This window comes from Xiphophorus couchianus, chromosome 2, assembly GCF_001444195.1.
Source record: "Xiphophorus couchianus chromosome 2, X_couchianus-1.0, whole genome shotgun sequence".
NCBI lineage: Eukaryota > Metazoa > Chordata > Actinopteri > Cyprinodontiformes > Poeciliidae > Xiphophorus > Xiphophorus couchianus.
In genome coordinates, this window is record NC_040229.1 from 1,744,574 (window position 1) to 1,771,684 (window position 27,111).

General features: G+C 39.5%; 1 protein-coding gene and 1 long non-coding RNA gene across 3 annotated transcripts in view; both read left to right on the plus strand.

Annotated features, from left to right (window-relative positions):
• Window positions 1–27,111, plus strand: part of ankfn1b (ankyrin repeat and fibronectin type III domain containing 1b) — a 181,629-nt gene that overhangs the window by 61,513 nt on the left and 93,005 nt on the right. The gene's annotated exons all lie outside the window — the stretch shown is intronic.
• LOC114161278 (uncharacterized) lies at window positions 8,535–13,891 on the plus strand. The gene is made up of 3 exons (XR_003598976.1): window positions 8,535–8,553; window positions 9,785–9,786; window positions 13,820–13,891. It is a non-coding gene; the product is annotated as an uncharacterized LOC114161278 (long non-coding RNA).

Genomic DNA, 27,111 nt, shown 5'->3' on the forward strand with positions numbered 1-27,111 from the left:
AGAAAGGCCTAGAAAAATTTAATATGACAAAGGAAGATGTCAAACTTATCAGAAGAGTTAAAGTTGTTTTCTTGAATCGTTCCATATTTATGGAAAATGAACAACATGTAATGTTCAGCCTTATAACATAAAAATTAACTAATCTTAATTGATTTGTGTCATTATGTGGTACAAAAACCCGTAAGCAAAAGCTAAGCTGGCCACAGTTAAGAGCCACAGATTTGCAGTTTCCAGACTGATGGCCTAGTCAAAGTCCAGACCTCATTCCTCTTTCTCTCCCTCTGTCTCTCTATCACTCCTACTTTCCTTCTCTCCATCTCTCCCTCCAGACTCTCTGTCTGCGCTGACCCTGCCTTTAATAAGCGTCTCGTTCTGTTTATTTTTGCGGCACGAGGTTAAAAACTTCCCCCTTAATTGACGTTCCGGTAACACTTTCCAATAATGGGCCGAGCAATTTCCCTAAAATTGATGTGTCCACCGCAAGGAAAGAGAAGAAGAAGAAAAAACCCACCGCTTCTAGGTTTCACTCACCCATGGATGACCTGCGTCTTTGTGTGTGTGAGTGTGTGTGTGTGTGTGGGGGTGTGTGTGTGTGTGTGTCAGCGTGAGAAAACGCATCGGCCGGACACAGCAACGTGTTTGTGTTCACAAAGAGTCATGCAGTCGTCTCATCGCTCTCTCCTCCGTGTTCCTACCGGTTTTCAGGGATTATTTCTGTCTCCACTAGGTTAAATTTAATTTAGATATTTTTATTTAACTTACACACACATGACTGAACTGTGTGGTTTGGGAATTCAACAGGCCTGTTTTCTCTCTGTTCCATCAGTACCTGCATTTCTATTACAAATGTGCACAAATCTTTGTCTGTATTCCGCTAATGTAAAAAAAATTTAAAAAAATACAATTTTGCATTAAATAAGATGTGAAATCAAAATCAGATAAATAAGCTTGTTCATGCGATAAATCATTAAGGAACATGGCAGCGACATGAGATATTGATAATTATTGATTATAAATGTCTGGTTCATCTTTTATCCACAGTTTTCACTGCATACTGTTGTTTTTTATTTTTTAAGTAGTTATGAGCTACTCAGAAGGTTGTTGCTAGGTAACCAAAAAGTGAGTGAGTTAGTTGATGCCACCAGTCTTGCTAAGCGGGCGTGAGATGTTGAACAGGTAAATCCTTTCCTCTGCCTACATCTCCCAGAATGCTGTGCGGTTCTGGATCAGAGTTCAGTAAATATTCTATCAGCTGTATTATCTATTGATTTTAATCACATCTATCATGATATATATTGTATACATTATCTGAAAAAACGTATTACTGAAAAGTATTTTTGGTCTAGTTTCTAGTGCAAATATCTTAATATGCTTGAAATTGGACAAAACTAAGTTAAAAGCAGCTCTATAGCTAGATATACGCATTTGTTTTAAGTAAATAATTGATTAAAAAGTTCTTGTTTCACTAGCAGATTATTTCACTTTTAACAAGACATTTTTTCCATGTTGTAAGTTAATTTATCCGCCAATGGAATAAGTACTTTTTCATCAATATTAAGGAACTATTCACTTAAAACATGTGTATTGATCTTACCGAAAAGCTTCTTTTAAGTTAGTTTTGTCTTATTTCAAGTGTACTAAGATATTTGCACTAGAAACTAGACCAAATATACTTGATAAGATTTTGTGTTTTTGCAGCGCAAACTATCGTCCTCTGACTACTTCCTGTCTTCTTTGTCACTTTCTCCAGTAGTAACGTGACTTGTGTGCTATAAAAAAAAAACTAAATGCTATACTATGGCTGAAAGAAAACCCCACCTCATCCTAACGCAGCAACTCTTTGTCAAAAAAGTTTTGTTTTTTTTTAAATAGCGTGTTTCCATTAAGCGAGTTTATTCCCATTACAGTTAATGGAAGCACAGCTACTGTCTGCCTCTAAGAAAATATGCAAACACAAACAGAGCGGCACGCCGGCCTAAACGGTGGCCACCGGATCGGGTTTGTGGTGTAACTATGGCTGGTGTTAAATGCATTCGCATGTGTCAGAAAGGGGGGAAAGCAGGAGACAGGCTGCAAAGGACAGTATGTGTCAATAAGTAGATGGAGCGGGTGTCGTAAATACACGAGTGTGTTGGTGTGTGTGTGTGTCTGTCTGTGTGTGTGGCTGCAGGCCGACGCTGGCTGGTTCCTGGCCTTGTCATTCCGTCTCCCACACACCCTCTGATGTGGTCTGAGGCTGCGGCTTTTCGCTGCGGTGGGGGACAGCCGCCCGCACACACTCACGCTGTTCTCACATGTCTGTGGAAACACACATAGCATGGTGGTATGCAGTCACATTCTGAGAAATGCAGACACACACACACACTCACACGGTACGGCCAACAGCACGCTTTCGGGCTGCAGGAACGTTTGAACGGACTTTTAACGCGCAGCGCCAGACGGTTCTGGTGGGCTCCCACTACAATCGGTTGCTTAAATTATATCAGAGACAGATGTTGGCTCCGGTCCCATCGCTCTGTGTGTGTTTTTATCGTGTGTGTGACTGATACGCAGCGGCTCCTCGGGAACACATGTTCGCCTGAAAACGATCACATGTCAGTTGAGCTTCAGTTGTGGTTCTGCGTTGTAGCACTGGATCTCAGAAGTGTTAAAATCCCAGGGTTTGGTGACGTAAATGATGAAAAACAAACAAATCTGTTTGGGAGAAAACATAAAACGGTTGCACAAGTGTTCACAACCCTAAACTTACATTGCAAGTTTCAGCATTCAGTCCTTTTGAGCTCACACCTGACGTGCGTTAAAGTTAACATGATTGATCCAGAAGGAAGGTTAGTTGCATTGGTAAGATTTTCCAGCGGTTTGTGTGTTTACAGCAGTCATTTATTTGAGAGGAGGGGAACACCCCGGGCATGTTATCGACCCATCACAGAGCGACAGACGAGTAACCCAAACACGTATTCTCTTACTTAAGGCACATTTTGAGAGACCCAGAAAGTCAACGCACACCCATAAAAAGTCTTAAATTCAGGAATCTAAAATTAAGGTCTTAAAATGTCGTAAATTCATTTAAAGAAATGTTTTTTTCCCTTAAAGGGATCCATGATTAGTTTGACTTTATTTGAGAAATATATATTTTAGATGTAAAAATAGTATAGTAATAATACTGTAGGCTGTTTAGTTTTTGTAATTTTTAATAAAATATTGTCACGTGAACGTTGCAATGTTGTTCACATTGCAATGCATTCTGGGTAAATGACGTCTGAATGTTCAACTGCGCTGGCTCTGGACAACCAAAACAGCCCAACTTTGCTGCGCTTTCATGTGTTTCATTTAGAAAGTTCCAACTTTCTAACGTTCCAACTTTCTAAAGTTGGAACTTTAGAAAGGCCTAAAGTTTTTAGGCCTTTCTAAAGTCCTAAAACTTTAGAAACGAACGTTGCTGTATGAGCTATTGTTTTGCTGCTGCTGCTGCCTTCAGCTTCAAAAATGAAACAATGAATGACACATACCTCTGGTCGGACTGTGTGATCCAGTAAGTACTTCTATAGCTCTGTGTCTGGTCCAGTAAAAGCTGGTCCGGTCTTCATCTGGACATAAACGTGTTGCTGGTACTACTGCCGCAGAGCTCAGTTGGCATTTAAAGGAACTCTGTGCTGTCTGATATTCTTCCCAGCGTTCTTCGCTCTCCAGCCAGATGTTCTGTCATAAGCGCTTTGTGGAAAAAAACTTTCACCCCTGCATTTGCTCTTAGCTTGCTAAGGTAACATTCACCTGTTAGAACCTTTGTCAGTTTTGCTCGTTCAAATAAAGTCTTCTGGAGAGAAATGTTGAGAGCACAAATGTAGGTCTTTAGGAAGTTGTGTTTGGCTCCCACTTTTTTAGGTTTTCACAATGTGAAGCGCTTTGAACTGCCGTTTAAATGTGCTATACAACTAAACTTGATTGATTGATTAATTAACATACCCTTGCTAGTTGGCTAGCTAGCTTGTTTGCATCTATCATGGGTAAGTGCAAATCCTTTGCCAGTTGGCTTGACGGCGTTTGCTTTCTCCACTGTTTCACTTCTGTTGTCAACCTGTACGATGCTGGGTGCATTCTGGAAGTTTTAAAGTCTAAATTCAGCTACCAGAACCAAACAACCCGGCCGACACTTTGGTTTTTAGGGGGACTACACTCCAGACATGAGGCATGCTAAGGACTAAATGACTAATGACTAAATAAATATGCTTCATAATGTAAAACTTGCTAAGCCCAGTGGTAGCTGCGCTATAGGGAAGTCATTCAGCAACTCAACATGTTTTGAGTTAAAAATGTTTAAAGTTGACGGGAAACTTTAAAATAAGATTGGAAAGCAATATTGACGATACCTAAACACCAACTAAAAGGCAATCATGAAAAAAGTACAATCCTAATTAGCGTCCACATTTTTGATAGTTTATCTGTGACTTATCGCTTTATTAGCCAAAGTTATTGTGTAGATTAGTAAAGACAGGAAATGGTTACGGCGTTCTGATGAATAAAAAAAGACATCTGACCTCAGAGTCTCAAATACTCTGGTCAAATACTGACCATAATTTCACAAGAGACTCTTTAGCTTGTCTTTGCCATCGTTGTTACTGGTCTATTTAAAAAAAAATTATAATAAATAAATAAACACTGCTTAGTCTGGCAGGGGCACAAATGAGGGGACCCTGTTTGGGTCTGATCTGATCAGTAAAAGAACTGACGGCATTTATAAATTCAGTTAAAACAGATTCTGACAGCAGTCTGCACTGACATACAACGAACCTCAAATCGGATATTTTTTCCCTTTTTTGCATGTTTCGGCTTGACCTGTTCTTGGTCTTTTTTTAGCCCAGAAAAATAAGCCTGTATTTCTTGTCCAGATTTAACATGACACACTTAAGACAACAGTTTATTTATAAAGCACTTAAAAATTACAACCCAGACTGACCAAAGTCCTGAACAGAAATGTAAAAACAAATACATTGAAGTGATAAAATCAATCCCAGAATAGAAACTACAACACACACTTAGGAAAGTTTATTTAATGTAAACTAAAAAAAGATCAGGCTCTTTTAGCCCATTTCAGCAAAACCAACAACTTTAAAATAACATTTAAAGATGTGTTTTCTATTCATTCTCTTTACAAAATTTTAAGAGGTCTTATTGTTTACATCTTCCATGTTTACACTTTTGACCTTAACACAGAAGTCATGGGGAAACCAAAAGTAATTTTAAACATGACACTCAAAGATTTTATGCAGTTGTTGCTGTATGAGCCCAGCTCCTGATGGAAGTGTTTTTCTGGGTCAGTCGAGGAGAAATGCCAAAATCTTACCGGCCAGTGAGAAAAAAGACAGAGTTCTGGCACTGAAGGGAAATTTAGTTTTACTGTATTTTTATTGCATCCCTACTTTTACAGTGTGGATCGGTATTCATAGGTTCCCCTGTAAAGAATAACTCCAAATTACTCACATAAAATTACCGCAGCTATTTTGTAAAGCATATCTAGAATATATATAAAAAAATGCAGTTTAAGCTAAAATAGCTTTACAAACTATTTCAGCTATTTTAGCTTGTAAACCAGTTTAGCTGAACTACTTTAGCTAAACTAGCTTCTTCACAGGTATACTAGTTTACAAGTAAACAAGCTAAAATAGTTTACAAGCTAAAGTAGTAACTAGCTACTGTGCAATGCTACTTGACATCCTATTGGCTGGGGTTTGCAGAGCAGCCAATCCATTAGTATCGTTAATTTTTCTTGCCACCGATTGGTGTAAATAAAGAAATCTGTACTTGCTAGCTTCTGCTGCAGCGCCAAGACAGTTTCGACTGTTCACAATAAAACATACTCAGATATATTTGGCATTTGGACTTTTAAAATAGGCAGTTATTAATGTTTTTAGAGGTGGGCTCAAGTATTCACAGATTTCAGCTAACAGGAATGTATAATAAAAAAATTAATTTGCGAATAGTGGGGGCCCAATCTCAGTTTTGAATGCTTGCTTGGTTGCAGTAAACTAACATGCAGGTGCAACTCTGCCCCCTGGTGGAGCAGAGTAAAAACAAAATCTCATGGTTACATGTAAAAGAAATTCATACTTATGATTTTTATTTAGCCTGTTTTTCACAAATTATTTCAATTGACAGTTTTAATTTTTATTCTCATTCTAATATGAATAAATATGAAATGTTTAGCAAAATATGAAATTTTGCTAAACACTGTGAAAACCAAATTTCAAGTAAAATCTAACTGATGTATACTTACAATATATTGACATCAAGATTTATTTTTTGAGTGTACTGCCACATTTTTCATAGAATATGAAGTTGCTAAAAAGTAAAAGTTGCTTTATTGTATGCTAAAAAATCTGTTGGTATGCATTCATGTTTACTGAAGATGTTTCTTTAATTGCTGAAGATAATCACCTATTTGACATGTTTTTCCGAACTTAAACAAAAGTAAAGAGGCTGTTTTGTTTTCAGTGTTTAACGTCACTGTATGTGTGTACATAGAAGGCGAGCTCATTTATCAGCACTGTCATTTCTGTTAAACCATCACATAACCAGAGGTCAGAGGTCATCTCTCAGGTTGACAGGGCATCACTCTCACTCATACAGTATGCAGACACACAGGCTCTTGTGTATCAGCGCACACGTACTGTTGAAAAACCACAGCCTCTCGTGTGCTTGTGTCCACAAACCGGAGAGGTTCTCTCTTTCTCCTACTATGTCTCACACACGCACACGCATGCACACACACGCAGATAGGGTGCCTCAGCTGACTCTGTTTTACTGACCCCTCCTGGTTACACTGTGAACTTTTGCATCAGAGCAACAGATCTTGAACATTGATGAGATAAAAACTCTGCGGTGTGGACGGTTCGCCAAACCAGATCAGGATTATTTGACTTAAAGATCTTTTAAAGTTCAGTTTAACGGTAAATCGTGACTTTTTTAATGTGCAGGACAGGGCAATTATTTGCTTTGTGACTATTTGCCGTCTCATTGGGGCTGAAACTATTAATCAGATTTATCGCGATGAATCAATTATTGAAATAATCTTCTACTAATTTTGTAATTGATTAATCGTTAACTGGAATATACAGACTAAAAAAAGATATTTGCTAAAAGAAGAACATCCTGAGAAGAGCAATTAAGCCAATAATGTACAAAAATATATAGATTTTGCATTTAAGGGAAAAGCAAAACCATCTTCATCTGAAAATTTGTTCAACCCAGAACGTTTCTTATGGCAGTTTTAGCATTAATGGTTCAAAATCTGTAAAATGATCATTTTAAAAAATCTTAAGAATAACAAAAAAACTTTTGCTATCCAATTGTTAATCAGTTAATGCAAAAAATAATCATTAAGACAGCCAAGGACTGTATATTTATTTTTCACAGTGTTTTAGCTGCTAGAAATGATCAAACATCCACTAAAGGAATGCTGTTGTTACATTTTAGATGTTAAAATTTTTATTTTCTTCTCTAAAACTTATTTGATTAACAGTTTATTTGTATCTCTTGATTTTTTTCTAATGTTAAATAAAAAATTTGCAGAATGTGTCATTTTATTTTATCAGATTAATCGTCCGGTTACTAAAATAATCGTTCATTGCAGCCCTACATCTCTTTATCTTCGGTGTCCTGCTGACTGTTTCTGACATCGTTATCACTGCATTCCTCCACACGGCTGCCATCTTGTCTCTGTAAGGTGAATCCTGATTACCAATGATCCGCCCCGCCACTCCTGGGGGGTTGTTTGTGTCTCTCAGACGGCCCTCGAGGGGCCCCGCCATCTCCTGTTTTCTGCAGGCCTGTCTCTTTAAGGTGATGTTTGTTTATGCCGAGGCTGGGCTCTGTGAGACCTGTGCAGGCTCAGCGCCGGGCTCCTTTCATAGGGGCTCCATTTTGTTCTTAATAAAATGGCACTCACTGGCTGGGGGACTGGCAGGCACCCAGCTCCCTGGGAAACCAAAGAATGCTGCCCTTCATTTAGCGACAAACAGCTTCTGCCTGAGGAGGCGGCTTCTCTGCTCCTCAATGCTACAGCTACTAAGGCCTGTGTGTGTGTGCGCGCACGCGTGTGTGTGTGTGTCCATTCAAAAGGGCCACGGTTGAAGTAGTCAGGTATGGCATAACTTGTCTCTTGTGGATGTTTACTTATACCTGAGGTGTCCAAAGTGTGGCCCGGGGGCCATTTTTGACCTTGGGCTGATTTTTGCTGCAGTTCAAGAATGATTCAAATTTGTTCCCTGCAGATGGAGACTTTTTGTTTCTAATCAGGGTAAAATCATTACCAACATAGTTTTCTTACATTGTCACAAAGTTTTGTCTTTTTGTAATCAAGCTTTTATAATAAGTAGAACCATGTGAAATCAGAAATCAGCTTTTATTCAAACAAATACTTCTAAAAACAAAGCATTTAAAAGAATATCAGGCAATAAGTTAATGCTTCTTGGTGTCTAGAAAATGAGCTGTTTTAAAAACCTCGCAGCCCGTTACCTAGCAACCCCAATGAAGCCCCACCCGTTACCTAGCAACCCAGTCAGAGCTCCATGACATTTGGTCAGCTGATCTTCTCTTTGTATGCGCTGTACAATGGCTGCTGGACAAGACAAGCTGTTTTGTTGTTGACTTTACCATCCAGAAACAACTTGCTGCATTCTTGTTGGTTGTACAGGAGGCTCCAATACTGCTTTTCAAAGATGTTACTTTTGTATAATTGCGCATCCGTTTACAGCCATTTTGACGTGCAAATGTAAACGTTGAGTTAGGGTCGTGGCCAGCAGCAGCTTATTTCAATTTAAAGTGACAGGACGCCCTAAAACAACTCATTCTGAAATTATCTAAAAAATTTAATAAACATGTTTTAACCTGTCCCAACCTGTTCAAGGAAAACCAATGGGTCACTTTTAAACTCTGCTAAATATAGCAAGTGCTTTGAAAGAAAGTGATCCGAGTCCTGTTCTTATATGAGAATACATTATTTCCGTCGAGCCAAAAAATAGTTGAACATTTGATGACTTTCTTTTACTACAGCAAAAATGAAAAATCCTGTTTTAATTTTTGGATCTAGGATCAATAGCATCCCTTTCCTACATAGAAAAGACCACTTTATTTCCTTGATTTTTGATTTTTTTAAAAATGTTTTTGTCCTGCAAATAATTTTTACTCGAAGAGTTGAGTCATGTAAAAGTTTGGACACCCCTGACTGATACATTTCTGTGTCAGCTGCAGCAGCTCTTCTCCCTCTCGTCTCATGCCTCTTTGGCTCCCGCCGTCGCTCGGTGTGAATGGTGGGAACAGAGCAGCCATTAAGATGCATATTTATAAGTGCTTACCCCTCCGCCTTCTCCCCTCTCATAAGACACACACACAGCCACTGTAAGTCCCTAAGAGTGCCTGTCACCAGGGACACATGCATCATTACACACTTGCAGTCTTACACACTGAGGTGTGCTTGTTGGAAATCTACATGTTTAGGCAGGGCTTTAACCAATCTCACCATCCGCTTTGACTCCGCATCAATCCCTGAAATATTTCCAACAATCTTTAGAGTATAATTTAGGATATGTTCACACAGCAGGTAAATGCGACCCAAATCTGACTTTATCATTTCAGTCTGAACGGCCCGATTCTGACCCCCGACAAATAGTTGAAATCTACAAATACTTGGGACTCCCTCTAAATATGCTTATATGGTAACATGCAGAGTTCCCAAAAATTGTACTCAAGTAAGCTTAGCACTTCTTCAACTTATTTTTACTCAGGTAAGAAGTAAAAAGTAGCCATCCAAGAAAATACTCAGGTAAGAGAAAATAAGTATTTAGTAAAAAATCTACTCAAGTACTGAGTAACTGATCAAATTATCAATCATTTAATATTTAAGAATTGCATCATCAGACAAACCAAAATATAAAGTTAAGTGGAAATTTTGCTATTTCAAGGATGACATGACAATAATTTATATAAGCAACAAAAAAAGAAGACAATTTTTCCATATCAGTTTCTTTCAATAAAAAACAGATGAAACTTTAACAAAAACTGCAGGTGTGTGTCTGTGTCTGGTTTTTGGTTAAAACTGGTTTGTTTTTCATTCAGTGGGGAGAAAACCCAGAAATTTAACTCAAATAAGAGTAGAGATACTTCATAAGAAAATTACTCACAGTACAGCGTAATATAAATACTCCTAAAAGTAAATAAAAAAAAAAAAAAAGTTACTCAAGTAAATTGTTACTGAGTAAATATGACTCCACAGTACAAAGCGTCTTAGCAGAAACTAACATCCACAGTGTTCATGATCTCCCTCCATGGGTTCAGCTGGTGTTTCAGCTTCCCAAGCTGCATTTTCTTTACAATATTTTAAATATTCTATACCTAAAAATGTGCAGAGGATAAATTTTTCGCAAATAATTTGGAGTTACATTCCCTGGGAATCTCATTCAGGTCACAGCATTAAAAGGAAGTTATTTGGCAAATTCACATTTTGCAGGTTTTTGTACGTCCAAGTGTTTCTAAAAATACCCCAAGCACTTGAGAAAAAAACCAAAACAAGACCACCAACTGTTTTTGGTAATAACTTCATATCTTTTGGTGTATGGAAAATGAGCCGTTTCAAAACCTGCAGAATGTAACATCACAAATTAGCAGGCACTGCCCGTTACCTAGAAACCCCGGCTGAGTTCTGCCCGTTACCTGGCAACACAAACAGCGCTCCACCATGTTTTTCAGCTGATTTTACCACTGTGTGTGCTGCACAATGGCTGCTGGATAAGGCAGTGTTTTGTTGTTGATTTACCAACCTGAAGCCACTTTCTGCATCCTTGTTGGCTGTCCAGGAGGCTACACGTCTGCTTTTCAAAGATCTACAGTTATATAATTGCACATTGGTTTGCAGCCATTTTTACTAGTGAGTGTAAATGCTGAGTTGGGGGGCGTGGCCAGCAGCAGCTTATTTGGATTTAAAGTGACAAAACAGCTAAAAACAGGCAGAACTGAGCAGACTGAGATCTCGTTATCTACAAATGATTTTGAGGAAAAAATTTAACAGACATGTTTTTTGTCACCTATGATTATCATAACCTGTTAATAATAGAATACCTTTAAATATTCTAGCTGCATCCTGTGAAAAGGCTGGAAACATTTCAGGTAATCATAAGACGGACAAGGTGGGATGTGAATGAAATGTATCCTGCAGACCTTTAAGGTTTTTATGATCTGATAACAGAGATACTCGAGCTCTGCTGTGTGCAAGACAAACGGTTGTGGATGCCAGGTAAAAACCTGCCTGCTGCCAAACCAAAAACACAACGCTGAGTGATGCAGACAAATTAGGTGGGATAGCCGATAAGAAAACAAGAACATGAGAAATGAGGAAAGGACGACTTCAACATCCAGCAGGGATTTAGTTTCTCACAACATTCCTCGGTTTAATAAACTGCAAAGAAATGGATCTTTAAAGAAACTACAAGTGAGAAGAAGGTGAGGATTACAAGAGGGGAAATGTGGTTGTGAGGATTGCTAAAGAAGAGAGGATGGGAACCAAACAGGAGCTGGGAAAGAGCAGCGAGGGAGTGTCTTTTGTCTCCTTCTAATGCGACACATATGAAAGGTTCTGGAAACAATGAGTCACCCAGATCCGGGCCCAAGCAGCCTCTCCGCGCAACATGATTGTGTCAGTAGTTGTGATGAAACTTCTCAAAAAGCTGAAGCTGCAGGGTTTTTTCTCCCAAACTGCAACATTTCTTTAATGAGAAGGAAAAACAAAAGATTTACAAGCATATAAATAATCATATAGCAAATGCAAAGGTAACCTTTTCTCAGTTTCTCACAACAAAACTTGAACATGTTTTATGGAGGCTTTATGTAACAGACCAACAAAACGGTGCGCAGTGGAAAATGGGAGGAACTCGATGCAAACAACGTGAGTCAAACTGTAAAACCACCTTCTGCTGCAAAGAAGCTCTTCGATGCAGATCTCTATCAGATCTGCAAAATAACTCAAACTCGCACAGTTTAGACACACAGTCTGCCACGGATTCCCAAGTCAAATTGCGTCTGAACTTTGACTACACCATTCTAACATACACTATGTTGTCAATGACCATATTGTCATTTTTAGGAATATTTATAACACCAAGAATATCAAGTCATGTGTGTAATTAGTAAAGATGCACCGATTGATTTTTTTTTGGCCAGTCTCTGATCACTGATCTTTAAAAATCTTGACCTGCCGATTCTGATTTTTGCCGTTACAAATCTTTTTGTCTGAAATGTTGCTAAGTATAGCATGAAAGTTGTTGAGTTGGTAGTAGTGGGGTGACGGTTGTTAACTGCAAGAACAGAAGTGGACAGTGATTGATTTTTAGGCCTTTGCAGAGGGAGATAACATCTTCTTGGCAAGTTTTTATAACTCACACTGCAAAAATACAAAACCTTGCCAAGTGCTTTTGGTCTAGTCGCTAGTCAAATATCTACACTTGAAATAAGATAAAACAAACTTTTCACTAAGATATAGGAGTTTCTTTTAAGTCAATATTTCCTTAATGCTGACAAAATAAAGTCTTAGTTCCACTGGCAGATTATTTCCCTTTAGGGCTGAAACGATTAATTGGCTATTGAAGTAATTGTCAACGAATTTAGTAATCGATTAATCCTTAACAATAGTACAGACACAAACAGGCCATTTGGGGAAAAAACAACATTCCAAACTGGCAGATGTTTTCACTTATCTTCACTGATCAGCAACTATTACTTTTTTATCAATATTAAGGAATTATTGACTCAAACAAGCTCCTTTATCTTACATGTTACTTATGCGTCAGTTTTGTCTTATTTCAAGTATCTTAAGATATTTGCACAAGAATTAGACCAAAAATACTTGGTAGGTTTTTGTGTGTTCAGTGTGTGACTGATTGACAGTGAAAGCCCTGTTTGTTGCTTTATTGTGTTTTTAAAAGTGGCCCTCGTTGCTCCTGCACCATAAATTTACCTCTCGCTGTGCCTCATTGGAGCCTCCTTGTTAGCCGCAGCGAGCTGTCACTTCTGTGATTGAGTGGCAGGTCTAGTTGCTCGTACAGTCGCCTTCGCCGGATGTAAAGCAACCAGCAGACGGTCGCTGTTTGCAGGCGGCAGACTTTTCCACAGGGCCAATTAGTGGAGAGTTTTCCCAGCAGATTGCCGCAGCTCTGTCTGTGTCTGCGGCTGTGCTTTGGTTTGATCCCATGAAATTAGGCTGAAACAATAGGACCAAGCCGTCCTCTCAGCCTCAATTTGCTGCCTGTCAAAGTCTCTGCATCCCTCAATGTACCCCCCCTCCCCCAACAGTCTCTTTCCCTGCACAATTTTTCCCTGAACCTTGACTCGTCATTACACCACATTTTTAACTTGTGCTTGTAATGACATATGAATCTCTGGAATGTAAATGTCTCTAATAATCTCGCACTGAAATGTTTGAAAGCATATTTTAGTCTCAATACAGTTGGAAAATAATTCCAAATTAGAAAATACATTTTCTAAAATCAAAATCCTTTGAGTAATATATGTCAGTTCCCCTAAAAATTCCCCAAAAATAAATTTAATTGAAGCATTTCTTATTTAATTTATATTTACTTTAAAGTTTTCTGACCTGCAAATGAGGGAATGTTTTTTGGTGTCTGGAAAATGAGCTGTTTCAGAAATCTACAGAATGTAACAGCACAAATCAGCAGCAATGCCCCATTACCTAGCAACGTCAGCAAAGCCCAGCCCATTACCTAGCAACCCCAACAAAGCCCAGCCCGTTACCTAGCAACGCTAGGTAGCTGACTAGCTGAATTCCAGCATGTTTGGACAACTGGTTTTCCCGCTGTATGCGCTGTACAAGGGCTGCTGGAAAAGACAAAGCGTTTTATTGTTGACTTAGCATCCAGAAACCACTTGCTGCGTTCTTGTTGATTGTGCAGGAGGCTCCACTTCTGCTTTTCAAACTGGTACGGTTATACATTGCACATCAGTTTATAGCTATTTTCACATGTTAGTGTAAACGTTGATTTGGGGGGTGCGACCAACAGTAGCTTATTTGGATTTAAAGTGACAGGACGCCTTAAAACAGCTCAAAATAGGCAGAACTAAACTGACTGAACTCTCATTATCCAAGAATGATTTTGTGCAAAAAAATTTAATGAACATGTTTTGATTAGCACATAGACCTATCATAACCAGTTCAAGGATTTTTAGTGGCCTTTAGAGGCATTGTGTAGGCAAATTTCATTTCATTTCATTTCAAACGGTACACCACCTTAATATTGGGCATGTGGTCATAATGCAATGCCTGATGATGTATGAAAGGTTTCTTCCAGATGATGGATTAATCTCGTGTTGAATTCATTTGTTTTATTGGAGTTTTAAGTGGCGACCGTGGCCTTTTAAGTCATGCTAATGACTTTACACACACACACAGTTGTGTTTTCATCACTTGTGGGGACTTCACATTGACTTCCATTAATTTCTACTGCCTAACCCCCCCCCCCGCCACACACACACACACACACACACACACACACACTGCAAGCTGGACAGTTCCATGCTCACAACCACATGTGCTTATAATTTCCACAGGAAAAATGTATGGCTATTGAGTCAGACACCTTTCCTCATCAAAGGGGAACCTTTCAGACTTGTTTCATGTAATTTTCGTGGCCTGCCTTCTGTTTTCGCTTTATCTTTGTTTGCCAAGAGCTTTTCTAAGAGATCAGAGTCACAGCAGATACCTGCATCCATTAGGGCCCTCCAGTCACTCAGCAGCAGCGTTGTGATACAGGAGGAAAGGCAAAGGGACACACTTGTCGCTCAGTGTTTGCCTCAGGGAGATCTGCTTCCATCTTGACAGATATCTTTCCTCTGATGCCTCCCCAGAGAGGCCTACTTGCCCCCTTTGTGACAGCAGCCCAGGGGGATAAGAACAACTCTGGATGGGAAGGTGCTCTCCTGACAGACTGTAACAACATTTCATAGAGCTGATCAGATCCATGGCTTTGTTTGTTGAGAAAAATGTGTGGCTAGGTGACAGTTCAGACTGGAAATACCAAGGAACAGTTTCAGCTGGGGTAAGCTCTTTGTTCCTGCTTTTCTAAAAAAAAAATTCTTAATCTTTCTGGTTGCCTGTTTATGAATCAGGTGCTCAGATTACTTGTAGGAGTATTTTCTCATTTAAAAACTTTCTTTTACGTGCCATCCATAGCCATGCTGCCGCAGTAGAACAAATCCATTAACACAATGAAACCTGGAGATGTGGGTATTATTAATTTAGTGCAGTTCGCCGCAGTCGAGGAAAAAATAACCATTTAAAAACAGAAAAACCATTTAAAAACAGCTGAAAACCTCTGCCGTTTTTCGTTTTTCTCACTCTTGGCTACGTTACACATACACAGACCTGTTGCCATAGCAACTGACCGACAACAGCTCCACTGGCGTGTCAGGATCCAACACCAAAGAACATCCAAACATTTCCTACACAAAGAACTGAACGTTCAGTCCATTACAGTTTCATGTTTTCAGGCTTGATGTTTATTTTGCAATTATTAATAAGTGATCATCAGAACACAGTGGTGGTAGATTAGCTAATTTGAACACCTGTGCTACTGATCATCTGTGTGTGTGGGTTAACTTTTGTTTTGTTGATTTTTCTTACTAAACCGAAACACCGAATTCCACAGCATCTCTACATGTTAAAGTTGTCATAGTCAAGCTAGCATAACTGACACACTTCCCCACTTCCTCGCCATTAATTTTTTAATTAAAGCTTTTCTTTTATTCTTATTTTATGTTATGTAATTGTTGTATTGTTGACAATTAGTAGCAAAGCACTAATATACATGCATATACAGTATATCCATTAGTCCCTTTACTATGACTGTATTTACCACGAGTGGAAATAATTCCCAATATTATTGGGCTTTATCTTTCTTTTAACAGAAGTTAAAGTGACCTGGCTTTCTTTCAGCGAGCTGACTGGCAGTGCAGAGGAATAAATGGCAGAGGGGTAAACCTGCATTATTATGCTTTAGAAACCTGGAAAAAGTCTGGTCACTCCTTCACTTTCTCTGCAATCTCATTAAAAACATGGGAACTTTTACCAATCTTAAAACCAGTTCAGTTCTTTAATATTTTATTTCACTTCACTGACCAAAAACTCATATTATAAACTCAAATGTTGGAACTGGGGGAACTAATATTATATAGTTTGTAGCTTTTTACTGACACTTCATCAGGATGCAGCAGTGCTGCGAGCAGACAGGGAGGAAGATGACGCTTTGGCCCCTTTCGCCTTAATTTGCTGGCTGACTGCAGAAAGACAACACTGTCTCTTTAATGTGAGCAGGGTCAGAGGTCACTGTATTGCATTTGTAAGGTCAGTGGTTAAGGTCACACTCAGCTTTGGGCCTTCCTGCTGCAGACAGCTGGGTCATGCCACCTACATAGAGTCCAATTATCCCTGCCAACTAATAACTCTTGAGCTTGTTCTATAGCACACACACACACACACCCGCACGCACACGCCCTCACACACACGCACACGCCCCCCCCATACACACACTGAAGTCTGTAACGAAACTGAAAACTCTGTTATGCAATGAACGTCTTTTAGTTTGGTGTCCTTTAACGTGCACAAAATCACAAAGCAACATCTGGACTATACAAAATTATTCTGATAATTTTGTCATAAAATTAAAACTGAAGACTAGATTATAATTTCACGTATTAGAAAACTGAATTCATATTCTGGTATTATTATCTCAGTGTTGCACTGAATTAACAAGTTAGTTATTGGTTTTCAAAAATATAACTTTGCATATATATATATATATAAATAAACTGCAAATGATTGTAGCCATGAATTTAAATAATATAAAATATTCAAGTTTGATTTTAAAATCCCATACAGTTTTTTTTTTCAGATTTTATTTTATAATAAAGCAACCGTGTTTCTAAATCAGATGTTTCATATTTAGCCAGGTGCCAAAAGTTAACCATCCATCCATTTTCTTCTGCTTTATCTGGGGTCGGGTCGCGGGGGTAGCAGCTTCATATGGGAGACCCCAGACTTCCCTCCCCCCAGCCACTTGTTAAGTTTAATGATGAAAAATCCAAAAATACACTGACCAAACAGAATCCAAAAAGTCCAAAAACCTGGCAGCACAGTAGAGCGGAAGACTAGGGCTCAGCACTGGTAGCAACAGGCTACACGAATGGAGAGTCCAAACAACAAAATCAACCCACCTAGGGTGGGCGGAAATGAAGAAGGGGGCCAAGAGTCCAAAAAGAAACCAGCCCAAGCAGGATGGGCGGAGACGCAGGAGGTGGAACCCATGGGGAATGTCCGGCGGGCATCCGCGGCGCCGATGGCGGAACCCACGGAGGGGGTTTCAGCACGGCAATCGCTGCCAGGTGCTCCCACTCTGTCTCCTGCTGCAACTCCGCCAGCCCCAGGTGCGGAAGACATGGGATCCAATAATCCAATAATAGAACCAAGCGTGTGGCAATACCCAGGCGCTGATGGGCTGAATAAGGTCTTGCCACCTCCTCTACATAATCCTTAATTGTTTTTTTAACCAGCTGGATCCATTATGGTAGCGTACCTCACCAAACGGCCTGGTCGGGTCCTTCTGTCATGAAGTAGTGTGAGGAGATGGTGAGGCAGACGCTTGTAGACCCAGGTTGAAATGAGATGATCAAGTTTAATGATGAAAAATCCAAAAATACACTGACCAAACAGAATCCAAAAAGTCAAAAAAACCTGGCAGCACAGGAAGACTAGGACTCAGCACTGGTAGCAACAGGCTACACGAATGGACGAAGAGACTGAAAAGACAGCTTTGATAAGACGGCAACAAACGACTAGGACCCGACGAGGAACAAGGAACACAGGTGGCGTTAAATACACAAAGAGTAATCACGGGAACGAGACACACCTGGGAATGATCAAGGGGAAGAGAAGAGAACACGGAGACACAGAAAACTCAAAATAAATACACAGAAAAACTTAAATCAACACAGAGAAAAACCCAATCTTGACAGTACCTGACCTAAAACAAGAGAAGTTTGGTCTGATTCAACTTCAGACAGTGAGGATAAAAAAGGTGGATGTGTCTTTTTATTTACACAGATTTACACAGATGAACACAGAAATGTGTAACATTTCAGTGGGTCCAGTAGGTTGACTTCACGACGAATCTGGTTGGTGGTTAACACCAGCAGCTTCTGCCTCGATAGATTAAATAAAATATAATAACCCTAAACAAACTACAAGCAATAACTCCCGATGAGCAGCTAACAGCAGTTACCATTTGTAAAATTAAACATGGCTAAAATGGACAACATTACTAAATATTCTGAATTCTCTTGAATCTCCGTTTAAACTAGCTAGCAAAAAACATTAAAACAATATATAGAAATGTTCCCTCCTTCACCTCTTAGTTCAGTCACAGTCCGACTTAGAAGTAAAAGGTTTTTTTTTTTAACAAAAAAATCTTTTTTTATTGTTTATTCAATATGCAGTTTCAACAAAAAGCAATAAGAACCAAAGAACAAATGCTATCTACACACATTGTACATTAAAAAAACAGTTTTCCAGCCAACTACAACTGTACATTTTCCACAATGTTGTCACATTGCAAAGATAGATGGTGAATAAAAATAAATATGTTAATATATCAAGTGGACAGCTAATAGTTATGTCCAACCAAAGTGGTCAATGACAGGATCCCATAAGTTCATAAACAAATCTACTTTCAAATGAATCTTTGCAGTCATTTATTTCACTTCATGCACATTTTAAAAACGTTTTGCCATTGAAGAAGTGTGGGAGGCAGCGTTGTAAGTCTACATGGAGCAAGATGGCTGAACTAGGTGAAGATAAACTGAAACAATTTAGTTTGTAAAATTCTGCTGAATGGATTTCTTGACTTGACGGATTTGAGGCTACACTGCAAAAACACTAAATCTGACCAAATAATTTTGGTCTAAGTTTTGGTGCAAATATCTTAGTACACTTGAAACTAATAATTGGTTAGTTGGAAACTCAAACTTTTTCCTATCAGTGACCTCAGGGTTACAGCAACGATAAATAACCCACAATTATCATTTCGAGATTTAGAAATAATATTTTATTTTTTTAAAACCCACAATTATCATTTAAAAAAAAATAAAACCAAAGGAATCCTTGAAACATAAGACGTATTATTTCTAAATCTCGATTTCTACAGTTCATTCACGCTGCAAGATGGAGAGAGAGAGCAAAACGAAAAGTATTACAGCAATGTTACACTGCAGAAACACAAAATCTTACCAAGTAATTTTCTACTTTTAATACACTTGAAATAAAACAAAACTAACTTAAAGTAACTTTTCAGCAAATAGAGGCTTGTTTAAAGTAAATAATTCCCTAACATTGATTAAAAAATACTTGGAGATAAATTAACTTATAACATGTGAAAAATGTCATGTTATAAGTGAAATAATCTGGAATTGGGTTGCTAGGTAACGGCTGGGCTTGCCTGGGGTTGCCAGGTAACGGCACTAGTGGAACTAGAATTTTTTCACCAATTTTAAGGAATTATTGACTTAAAATGAGCTTCTATAATATCTTGCTAACACGTTACTTGTAAGTTAATTTTGTCTTATTTCACGTGTAATAAGATATTTGCACTAGAAACTAGACCAAATTTACTGAGTAAGATTTTGTGTTTTTGCAGTGATACTAGAAAACATTTGCAATTTAAAGCATTTCTGGCTTTATGGGATCATTCAACCATCTTCTGAACATTACAAAGTTCCCCCCAAACTCCGTCGTAAGAAATGACATTAAACAAAAAATGTAGGAGGCAAAGACTCGTCCAGTGAGGGAAGATATTTTGAGGTTTATCCTGGCTGGCTGGCTCAGCTTAATGCCCTCTTCAGTGGGATGGAATGGCACATAAGCTCCCATTAATACGGGAATGAGTTGAATTTAGCTCCGTCTGCCTGCGCGCCTGGCCTGCCCCCCTTGCTTTCCATGAAGCAAGGGTCGCAACACTTACGGAAAAGCTTTATGCTGCGCTCCGGTATGGCACCCCCTCCCTGACACCCCCAGCGCTTTCCTTTGTTCTCTAACTATAGCCGCAGCCATGCCAAGGCCCCTGACTTAAATATTCCACTATAAAACAAGTGATAATGAACATGAAAAGCGCCGAGTGCTGGTAGTTGACTGAGCCGCTAAGCACATACAGCCGTATCCACAGGCACCCCCCCCACCACCACCACCACCACCACCACACACACACACGCTGCTACATGTATGTGCACGGGCGGGACATGGCGCACACGTAACCCCCTCACACACCTGCGTACGCCGAGGGGGGAATCAAAAAGGAAAGTGAGGAGAGAGTGGATAAGAGACCTGCAGTGGAAAATGATTGATCCGTTTTAAAGGTCCTATAAATCCACCAGCTGATGTGAATATAAATGGACGGTTTGCACATCTTTCCTACCTGGCAACTCATCTCAGTGTCCAGACAGAGATATTTATACTGTCCATCCTACAGTAAGACCTTCACAAGGCGTCTGTGTGTCAGAAAATATTTTTTTTCAAGACGCGTTTCCATTACAAACGTGAGCAAAACTTTGTCAGTATTCCGCTAATGTTGAAATAATCACAATTTTGCAATTGGGGTATTTTTCATAAATAAACAACTAAATTAAAATTGCATGTGAATAAGTTTGCTGATGTGATCAATCATTGCAAAACACGCTGCAACATCATCCTCCAACTACTTCCTGTCTTATTTTTGCACCAGTTTCAACATCCGGTTGTTTATCATGTGACTCATGATGCAAAGAAGGAATTTCTATTGCAGTTTTGTGAAATAATAAAAGTTTTATACAACCAAAAACAACCTCACCCAATGAAAAAAACTAGCTATTTTCAAAATTGGTGTGTTTCCATTAAGCAAAATTTATCTCTGAAATGTCAAATTGTGCAACTATATGTTAAATGGAAACACAGCTTCTGTTAATGGGGGACTAAGTTTTACATATTTTACTCTTATTTTTCTATTGAGCAACCTCAAAGGTTCCTGTTTTTATCCCTGTCGCCACTTGTGGCCCTCAGCATGATTTTGTTTGGCTCCTCAGTTCAAGAATGAATCAAATGTGTGATTAACTTGGGATTATTAAAGACAAATAAAATATTCCTAAAACATTTATTTATTTAGGTGCAAGACAAAGTATTTTTCTTTCAGGGTGTTAAAAAAAAATTAGGATAATAAATCCCCAAAAAGTTTTTAAAAATATTTCTGTAATTTAAAACAGCAACTGTGGAAGACTGTTTGTATTTTGGATTGACAAGGATTTACAGATTCCTTTTCTACACAAACTTGATTACTTTGCTTTATTAAAATATTGTCTATTTAGTATATTATTTAAGATAATCTTAAGATAAATGTGGCTCTCGATTTTACATGTTTGGCTGTAATGGCAAAATGTTTTTACACCCTGCGTTACAGATAACCATTTACCTGCCATTATCGGTTGGTAGGCTAACTAGCCTTAGTGTTCAGGGCAGACTATGCTGGTTTGAACCAGATGTAGGATTTCAGAGGGCAAGGGGAGTGTGTGAGCATGATTGACAGCGCTAAGCCCCTCCTCCTGGTTCTGCTTGCTTGTTTCTATTAGCACTGGGAGAAGGCAGAGGAGCTAAATTAAAAAAAATAAAAATAAATGCATACAACTCTGTCACAGCACAGTGCCAGTTTCAAGAAATATGTAACAAATTTTATTTATTTTTTCTAAAAGTTACATTTTGCAGCTGTAACTCATTCATCAATAACTGGTTCCTAAAGCTTTTACAGTAAACTGTGTAGATGTGTATGGAGTGTCTGTACTAAGGCACTGCCAGACACACACACACACACACCACTCCTCTCTGTAGGCCCCCACTCCCCCAGGGGTGAGATGAGCCTACCAAGGCCCCTCCTGGTTTCCTCCGCAGCTCAGGATCTCCAGCTCTCTTACCAACCAGTCCACACTCCCATGGCTGGAAGCCAGCGGATGCCACTGTCTGGATCGGAGGGTGTGTGTGTGCGTGTGTGTAGGCTCAATTGAAGGGTGGGGGTTGGTTGGTTGGATGGTTGGTTGGTCGGTCGGTTGGGTTGAGGGGCAGGGGTGTGTTGGGGTATCCCCAGACACAAGTTGCTCAGTTTTTTGGAAAGTCTCTGGCCCACCCAGGAGGAAGGAGCAGGAGGAGAAGGTAGTGGGGAGGAGGAGGACTCCAAGGCCTTGGGGGAACAAAGCCTTATTTCAAACTTGCCGAAAACAGGGGTCTTTATGCCGTGATGCCGGGCCCCCTCCAATGTGGGGAGATGTTATCGCAAAGATGCAATATCCACCTCTGCACAAGGCCAGGGGGGCGGCTGCATAGGCCTCCAGTGTTGCACTAAGTACCCCGGGGCACTGACCTCACTAATGAAGGCTATGCTGGCTGCTGTTTGCCTCTACTGTATCCCACCTTGTGTTTCACATGGAAATCTCCCGCCTGGCCCGTCTGTCCGTCTGCCAGCAGCCGACTCTCTCTGTCCCATTGCGTCTACTTAGAATCCATCAAGAAAGGTTTTGGTGTGTTTGTTTTGTCTGGTTAGTTTTCTGTCATCCATCCATTGGCTGCTCACCTTACTTTGGATTAGGATTGAGCGATAAATAGATTTTTTTATTGAATCAAATTTGCAGTTTATGAATATGTAAATACACTTTTTGCACGTGTTCGTATGGGCTGATTTGTGACGTTGCACTCTGGAGTGTTTTTGGAGAGCCTCATTTGTTGTTTATTTTACTGCCTGGGCTGTTTTTAGAAGCAGTAGAAACTCAAATGGACGTACAAAAATGTGTAGAATATACATTTTCATAACAGGTCCCCTTGGAAAGGATATGAGCATAGACAGTCAAAAAGGACAAGGGCAACTTTAAAACAGCAAAAATACAAATATGAGCGAAATGATGTCAGAAATTTCTATAAATTTTCGGTTTATCAGCCTGGCCCACGTTAACGGTCCACAGAAGCTGCACTGCACAAAATGATTTGGTAATATTTAGTGTTTTTGTAGTGTGGATATTCCTGCGTCAGTATCTTCCAACCATCTATTGATGCTCCAAAGGGTCGGCAGCCAGACCCTTCGCCTCGCCCCCCTGACCCCCTTCAGTGACCCACTGCGAACAGGGAACTGGTCTCTTTGCGGCTCCATAATGCCCAGGCCCCTGGGATCCAAAGTGGAAAGTTTGTTTTAGCACCCATTGGGTTAAAAGATGAAAGAGTTTCAAGATGACACGGCTCTACAGTTGGAGGACGAGGGGGAGCGCCGAGCATGTGGAAACGGGTGGGGGTGGGGAGGCTTACATCTCTTTATCCTGTCTGGCGTGCTGCGGCCAGCTCTGCCCACATCAGCTGTCCACTTGCTCTCCAGCTGCCAGTCACTTTGCCGTCCAAAGCTGGCCTGTCTGCTGACGGATTACCTGAGCTGATGTGTTTACCGCTTCATCCCCCTCCGCTCGTCACCCCGCCCTGTCAGAAGACCCTCACCTGAGCATCCCCAGAGAGAGGAAGGGGGGAGTTATAAAAAGATGAAGAGGTTTGGAGTATGGACATGAGTGGGACTGGTCAGGATTAGTTGGTGGCTGGCGGTTATTAATTCAATTTGAGATGCTTTTTTATCTGCAAGCCGGAGATGTCCGCATGGACATGCTGGCTTCCTCCAAACGCCCTAATCCCGGCTGTTTATAGAAGGAATACGCCTTTGGTGTTGGAGGAGATGCACCGAATTCCTGTGCTGCTGTAGAGGAGGCATCTGCTGTGTGTGTTTGGTGGAGCCGGCGCTGGGATCAGCAGGGCTTGGCACGGTGCCTTTAGGTTTTAGCTGGTGCTGAGAGCTACAGGGCAGCGTGCTTTCAGCATGCAAACACTTACAGGTCGTCTGCGTGCCCTTCTACATGACTCACTGCAAAAAACACAAAGTCTATTTGCACCTTTAATATTGTTTATAAAAGGCTGAAATGGTTAAATGAAAAACCTGTAAAATCAGATTAATCGTCAGAATAATCAACAGAATAGAATAAAATGTCTTATTGTACAATAATCACCTGAAACAAAAAGATGTGGACCAAACAAATTGATTGGTTAATCAATTACTACAATAGTTTTCAGTTGAAGCCTCATTTCACTTATGCTAAAAATATTTACTAGTGAAATAATCGCCCAGTCAAACTTTTACTTTTTCATCAATATTAAGGAATTATTGACTTAGAAAAGCCTACATCTTGTTGAAAAGTTACTTATAAGTTAGTTTTGTCTTATTTAAAGTATCAAAACAGAAACATAAAGCTTGAAATTCTTTCACTTTATTTCCACTAAAATGAGATGGTGACTGGAAAGAAACAAAGACTCACCAGAGGAGAGTCAAAGGTGGAGGACAGAGGTTAATGAGACGACAAAGAAAAGGCTGATGGATGGTGAAAGAGTGAATCAGCCCCTCCCGTCTACCGCCACCAACACTTGTGTTTATTCTGAGATTGTCATTTGTCATTGCTGTTGGGCCTTTTTTCTTTCTTCCTTGCGACAGCCAGCTCCAAATCATGCGCAGACAGACGAAGAGGCCAGTTACTTAAATAGAGATGTGATGGGGAGAGGACAGAAGGGCGGGGTGCCGACCAAGGCCAGCATCCCATGTTTGATGTCTCTCCCCTGGGCCTCATCCGCTCTGTCAACCCTCCTGAATAGCGTTGACAAATGAAACTTTTAGACAGCGACCCGGTGGGGATGGTGCCACAGAAGTATGGAGCAGAAAAAAACGGGGATTTGTGTGGAAGATGAATAACGATGGGAGGATCATCATGTCATTTTACAGGTTTCCTGCCTCCTGTATCTATCTAACCTAGGCCACATTGTTGCTTCAGTTGTACTCCACTGAGAGTTGATGTATTCCAGGTGACCACTAGAGGCTGACAAACCTCACAGAGAAATTCAGCTGCAGAGCGTTACAGATACAGTATTTTAATCAAGTGTATTGTGTAGCATATTTTAGAAAGAGACATCATAAAAACATAATGCAGTAACCAATTATAAAACAAGGAATTAATATTACATACTACAAAAACACAAGTATTTTTGGTCTAGTTTCTAGTGCAAATATCTTATTAAACTTGAAATAAGACTAACTTATACATAATTCTATGTAGAAACTTATTTCAAGTCAATAATTTCTTAATATTGGTGAAAACGTACCTGCTCCATTAGCAGATAAATTAACTAATAACCTGGGAAAATGTCTTGTTATAAGTTAAATAATCTGCCAGGGAACTAGAGCTGGGTTGCTATGTAATGGCTTGGCTTGGCCGGGGTTGCTAGGTAACAGCGCCAGTGGAACTCAAACTTTTTCACCAGTATTAAAGAACTATTTACTTGAATCAAGCTGGTTGGTTGGTTGGTTGGTTGGTTGGTCAATAACCCCCCGCTCTTTCCATTGTGAATCCTTTGTCTTCGTTTCTATTGTTTCTCTGTTCGTTCTCATGCCTCATCCAGTCGTGTATTTGTGGATTAACATGTCGTATCTACTGAGAGTCAAATGTACTTTTGACTCACACAGCTTTTTCTTGCATTTCACAATAAAATGCTGATTTATTGACCTAATATATCCGCTCCATTCCTAATAATCGCATTGTGAAATATTCAAAGGGTTTTCCGTCTTTGATCTTGTCCTTTTCTTTCTTTTCATGTCTCCTCTACTTTCCCTCTCTCTGTTTTGTGTGGCTGCTTGGGAACCACAGTCATACGTTAGACAGATTTCTGTCTAGCCTGTAAATGTTCCATGTTTTGGGGTTTGCTGGCCCAAAGCTCCCAGACGCTGCAGTCAGGCTCCTGGAATTCTTTGATTTGCAGCAAAGCTAAAAGTTTCCTGCTCAAGCTTGTGATTTCTATTACTGTAATGAGTATGTCATGTAATTAGTTGGTTCCTGTTGTTTGTTCTTTTGCACGAGAACACACACACACACACACACACACACACACACACACACACACACACACGCTGGTGTACACCCCTTCAAACCCTCTCTCATGAGTGTGGAGGTGCAATAGATGGAGTATTGGGCAACTTTTTTGTGTTTTAAGTACTTTTCTTGCAACACAAGCATGGATGTTGTGCACTATAAAACCACAACCACTTGTTTTAAATCAATAAATCCTTAATCTTGGTATAAAATTACTAGATTCTCAGGCGGATTATTTAACATGACAGGACGGAAAATCAACCACTACGCCTTTCTGGTTTGTTGAGAGAAGACTGACTCGAATATCAGTAGTAGCTATTTACATTTACTCAAGTTAATGAGTACATTTTTAGAAAACCATGTTTTTACCACGCTGTACATTTTACTTTTACTTGAGTAATTTTATTTTGAAGTATTTCTACTTTTACTTGAGCAATTTTATTTTGAAGTATTTCTACTTTTACTTGAGCAATTTTATTTTGAAGTATTTCTACTTTTACTTGAGTAACATTTCTGGACTTTCTACCCACTGAATAAAAAACATGTTTTAACCTGAAATTCACCAGACGTAGACACACAGCTGCAGTTTTCTGTTAGAGTTTCATAAGTTTTTTATTGAAAGAAACTGATTTGGAGACATTTTCCTTTGCCTGATTTTATTTTTTGTTACTTAAATGAATTATTATAATTTTGGACGTTAAAATACCAAAATTTCCACTTAACATTATACTTTGGTCCGTCTGGTGATGTAATTTTTAAATACTAAATGATTGATAATTTGATCAGTGCTTGACTAGACTTTTTGTACCAAATACTTTCTTACTCTTCAGTAATTTCTTGGATGGGGACTTTTTACTTTTACTTGAGTACAATATTTTCTCTACTCTACCCAGCTCTGAACAATAAACACCAGAAACTTAGCAACTTTATGGCTATATTTACTGAATTTCCTGAAAAGAAAATTGGTATTGACCAAAACCGGATTTGGCAGATGAGGCTTTTAAAAATCGGTCAGAAAACTTCAGCCCTATTTTAGGGTCATAAAGTCTTGCT